General features: G+C 34.3%; 1 pseudogene; it reads left to right on the plus strand.

The window, feature by feature from the left end:
* Window positions 1-1,269: 1,269 nt before the first annotated feature.
* LOC120212246 lies at window positions 1,270-4,067 on the plus strand (annotated as a pseudogene).
* The last annotated feature ends 1,627 nt before the right edge of the window (window positions 4,068-5,694 follow it).

A 5,694-nucleotide genomic window follows, 5' to 3' on the forward strand; every position in this document is an offset into this window, starting at 1 on the left:
GCGCAATCATGATACTTGCATTGACCACAATATCATCAGCTATGTTCGTAGTAACAATAAGCATAACGCGGTTGAAGATACAAATACAAACTATAATTTAAATCCCTGATTAGGGGCTAAATTTATTGGTTCGCCCGGGCCACAAAATCTAAAAAATGGACCTGTTGGTTAGGAATTATTTTTAATACAAAAGGTTGCAAGAACCATGAGTTGGCATGGGATTTGTTTTCCCAATGTCATAACTGAAATCAGTACTTATGGGTTGCTTATTCACGGTGTACAATCATTTGGTGGAGGAACAAGATATTGATAATAAAAGTTTATTTAGGGATCATTTGCATTCATCATCCACAATATGCATAATATATGTATGTTCCACTCCAAAGCCATCTCCTTCGCTCAAACAAACTATGACCTCAACACCTTGTGATACATTGATTTGGTACCAAGGAACTCACCAATCCTCAGGCGACACGCTTCATCGCCTTGTTTCTACAAGCAAGGTAACCCAACCTACAAGTTAATACTTAGTATTTAAATTTGAATCATCAAAGAAAAGATATCGTTCTAAACCACTAAAATCACTTAATAAATATATAAGTTTCTATCATAATCAAATTGTGTTTGTTATCCCATTTCATGAGAAATATGTCTCAACACTTAGTATTTTATTATGTCACTAGTAGTGGCAGAATTTGAGAGGACCAGCTTAAAACTTTTAAAAAAAAATCAAAAGTTTAAATTAAAATTTCTAAATATTTTAAAGGATTTAGTTTACATTTTCCAAAAAATTTATGGTCTAACTAAATTTTTTAAATTTTGAGAGACTTAAATGAGAATTTTTAGAAATTATGGGATGAGGTTTAATTAAGAACATTAAAAAATTTTAAAGTTTAATATGAACTTCTAAAATATTTAGGCGGCCAAATTATTTTTTTTTAAATTTTAAAATATTTAAATAAAAAATTAAAGCACTTGACATCCTTTTTTATATTATTTTTTTGGTAAAAAGAGAAATACTACTATAAGTCTTGCTAAAAAAACCCTCCAAACTTAACCGGAGGAAAAGAATACCCATGATAATATTAATAAGCAATCTCATATCTTATAGCCCATACCTCAAAGAATGTTGCCTAAAGTCACCAAGCAATCTCTCACCTTTTTCTCAAATCTTCTTCCCCTATAAATATATAATCTAATGAATAAACCATACTAATTCTCCCTCACCTTTCATCCAATCAGTATTTTTCTCTTTCTCTTACAAAAACAAGGGACAAATGGGTGGACAAATCAGACAACTTGTCATAATAACCATTTTCTCTTTATTCTCACGTTACAACTCATTGGAAGAGGGCCCATTCCCTCCTTATAATTACTTTGAAGATGTATCTGCTGGATATGATCCTCAAGCTTATCCTTCCTACTTCACCACCATCCAATATGCCAACTTTGAGGATTTGATCTCTCAGATGAATCAACTTCAAAGGATAGGTATCATCACATCCCCTTCAACTAAGACAGTTAATGTTGATGACTTTGGAGCAACCGGTGACGATGCCATCCACGGCACTCAGGTTAATTACATCCTGAATCAGGAACGACCGTTATTCCGATAGCAGACCACTATTTATGCATTAATGGTGTTTTTCAGGCATTTGAGAAGGCTTGGGAAGAAGCCTGTTGGTCCAAGGGTGAAGTTGTTCTTGAGGTGCCTCAAGGAAAATGCTATCAGCTTAAGTCAATTAGAATTTCAGGTCCCTGCAAGTCGAATCTTACACTCCAGGTGAGCTTGAAATGAAAACCCTGTGTGTGAATTTATCGTCTGAAGATTGTTTAATTGTCTGATGAAAACTTTGAGCAGATATACGGATGCATGGAAGCATCTGATGATATGTCTGATTACATGGAAGATACGATACACTGGCTATCTTTGACGAGGTTGATAATTTGATAATTCAAGGTGGTGGAAACATTAATGGTAGTGGGAGGATATGGTGACAAAACTCTTGCAAAATCAATAAAGATATTGTAATTTTAGTAACCCCTACTTTCAAATGATAATTTCTGCATATTTGCTTCATGTTTTATTAATGACCCTCCCTTTTCCTTACCAAACGCTTTCTTTTATTGTTTTGCAGCCATGCAAAGATGCACCAACGGTAGGTTAATATTTTCTTACCAAATATTTTGGTTTAATTTATGTAAAGCATGTCTAGTTATATTCAATTATTAAAGGGTAAACTACATAAATGGTCACTCATATTTGAGTATGTTTCTCTTTCCCCACTAATGTTTCAAAATTAACAATTTGGTCACTAATATTATTGATTTATAAGAAATCGATTATTTGACGTTAATAGTTGTTACTGTGGGTGAAAAAATGCTGATGTGATGCATTAACCGGCTAATTGAAGAGGAGGTTTTTTTTCTCAGACGAATAAAATAAGTTAAGGGATTTTTCTCTCTCAAAGTTATTTTATTTGTTATGAACCCTTGATTTTCCACCTTTCTCTTAATTAATTATACCTTAATTAATCTAAAAATGTTTTATTAAATCATTGTTATTTTTCATAAGCAAGTCAAACGCCAGTCAACTATATAGGGGGAGTCGAACTGGTGGTCTCGCGTGGCGTCATAACTGCCAAACCAGTTAGTTAACACACCAAATCAGCATTCCGTCACCCACAATAACAACGGTTAACGTCGAGTGACCGCTTTTTCATAAATCATTAACATTAGTGATTGAATCATTAGTTTTGAAACATCAGTTGGAAAAAAGAAACTTAAACATGAGTGACCATTTATATAGTTTATCCATTATTAGAAAAGTAAAACATGTGATGGATTTGTGAAGTTAAATTAAATACTAAGTCAAAAAGTTAAGTTATATAAGTTCCATGGTGTAAACTACAAAGTGTGGTTCCATGTTCTCAGCTTCTACACAACAGCAAAAAGTTGATGGTGCAAAATTTGAACATGCAAGATGAACAACACAGCCATGTTTCTTTTGAAAAATGCAGCAATGTTCAAGCTGCTGGTCTTATGGTGACAGCCCCAGAGAAAAGTCCTAATACTGATGGGATTCATTTTCTCTCATACTCAAAACATACGGATCACAGATTCTATCATAGCAACTGGTATGATTATGATGTACTAACAAATCTAAATTTGTTCAATCAAAACTCACTATCCTTCTATATTGATTTCGATCATCATGTTCTGCTTTTAAATGAAGGCGATGATTGTATCTCCATTGTAAGTGGCTCCCAAAATGTGCAAGGCATGAATATAACTTATGGACCTGGTCATGGAATCAGGTCTTTAACCCTACAAACTTGTAACCCTTTTTTTCTCAACCTTCAAATGAAGCTTGAACTGATGATTTACAATGTTTCTATTTATGTTACATCTATCTGATTTTTGATGATGGGGCGGTCAGTATTGGGAGCTTGGGATCTAAAAATTCAAAGGCTTATGTCTCGGGTGTGACAGTTGATGGAGCTAAGCTTGTTGGGACCACAAATGGAGTCAGGATCAAGACATGGCAGGCAAGTGCAGCACTGTAAATAATATGTATGATATGGATTCAAAATCCTGTAATAACTTTAATGGTCAGCAGGGAGGGTCAGGAAGTGAAAGCAACATCATATTTCAAAACATTGAAATGTTTAATGTGTCCAACCCTATCATCATAGACCAAAACTACTGTGACCAAGATAAACCATGCAAAGAACAGGTGATGAAATAGTATGCTACTTGTTTGTTTATTTATGCAAAAGAGTAACCTACTATTGATTCTAATGTTGAAAGAATCGATTCGTTTTAATCCGTGCAGAGCTCTGCAGTTCAGATGAGAAGTGTGGTGTATAAGAACATCATAGGGACTAGTGCTTCTGAAGTGGCAATAAAGTTTGATTGCAGTAAGACTCATCCTTGCCAAGGGATTTTGTTGCAAAATGTTTGCTTACAGAAACAAGGAGATGCAACTGCCAAAGCTATCTGCAACAATGTTGAACTGAGTGAAATAGGAACTGTTTTCCCACAGTGCTTATGAACTTGAGAGCAATGGATGTCAATCACGAGATTGGCCTTCACATGTATTATAATATATACAGTATATGCAAATGTATGTCGATAACAGAATCTTAGGTTTGTTTACAGATATGGAGAAATGAAGAAATCACATACTGGTTGTCTCACGACTTGCTAATTATTTCTTGGATAATTTCAGGTTTACAACTCCTTGAAGGACTCACTCACAAAGTTGCACAGATTGTTTCTTTGTACAATGTAGGCTGACTCTGTAAATTAGTACTGTATCCTAAAGAACAACCTCTTATTTGGAAATAGTCGAGGCAGATTGTTTATCTGATATAGGATATATAAATTGTTATAACACTGTTGTAAAATCTAATCATATAAGTTTGCCTTATGAATAAAATTAAATTCCTCTTATTTATGTACATTCCACAGGATGATTCCCTATTCACCATGTCTCCTGCTGCAAGTATTCACAGTATGATCTTACAAGGGAAATCTGAACTCGAATTCTTTGTTTGGGAAATAATTAAGGGGTAATTATTAGTAATAAATTATGACTATTAAACTACAAAGCCAGCATGGTGATGAAGGTAGTTTGAAAATCCAAGTATTGCTAGGAAATGCTAGTGTGAAGCTATGCATAAAAGAGAAATGAATAATAATGCACGCTTGATGCATTCATAAATAGGGATGGCAAATAGGCGGAGCAGGTGCATATACCCCTTTCCAATTCCTATACTCACATAATATTTTTGTATCCATCATATATCGACCATTTATGACGGGTAAAATTTTTAAATCCGCATCCGCCCACACTGGAACATTCTCAAATTCATCTCCACATCTATTACTTAACTGGATACCCACCACCCATCCCATACCCGCCTGAAGGAACCTCACATGTTACAAACAATGGTCTTCAATTATAAAAATGTTTATACCCTAACATTTGGTTAAATTGCAAGTCATGTACTATAAAATCTTAAGATTTATAGAATAGTCTCTAAAATTGTTCTTAAATTCATAATAATCCAAATTTATAGTAATTAGTGAACGTGCAGATATGGGGTGGGCGGGTGCGGAGTAGATAAGGTCTCAAACCCATCACCTACATACTACTCACAACGGATATGACTTTTTACATCCACATCAGCCTATAATCCACTAAATTTTGTATCAATCCCCACCCAAATTAGAGCGGCTGTTGTGTGAAATTCATAAAATGCATTTAGGCCTTTCAACATGAGGACTGCATGAAAAAGTTGTATTCAAAGATTGAACAGATTCGTCCATATTTCTTTAACAGTGAGTAATTCAGCTGAGTTTTTCCCTGTATAATGTAGAAGGGAAAGTAAAGCAGAAAAAAACATGATAGATTAAGATTGGATGAGCATGTTTTACATGATGCTTTTAGTATCATCATGTTTCTTTATGAAAGAGAAGTATCAACGGTAAGTTTTTCATGTTCGGATCACATAAACTCTTGTGAAATACTAGCTTTTGGAAAAGCGACATTGAGTTCTAAATTCAAAAGCCTGTAATTAGGGCAAATGACTTGCTTTTTCAGATGGTGGTGGACTCCTTTGACGTTGCTGTTGCAAATTCAGGGAAGCAATTATAAAATTTTATGTTTGGGTTAACTTCTAAAATTTT

The sequence above is a fragment of the Hibiscus syriacus genome, unplaced genomic scaffold, assembly GCF_006381635.1.
Source record: "Hibiscus syriacus cultivar Baekdansim isolate YM2019G1 unplaced genomic scaffold, ASM638163v2 tig00110009_pilon, whole genome shotgun sequence".
NCBI lineage: Eukaryota > Viridiplantae > Streptophyta > Magnoliopsida > Malvales > Malvaceae > Hibiscus > Hibiscus syriacus.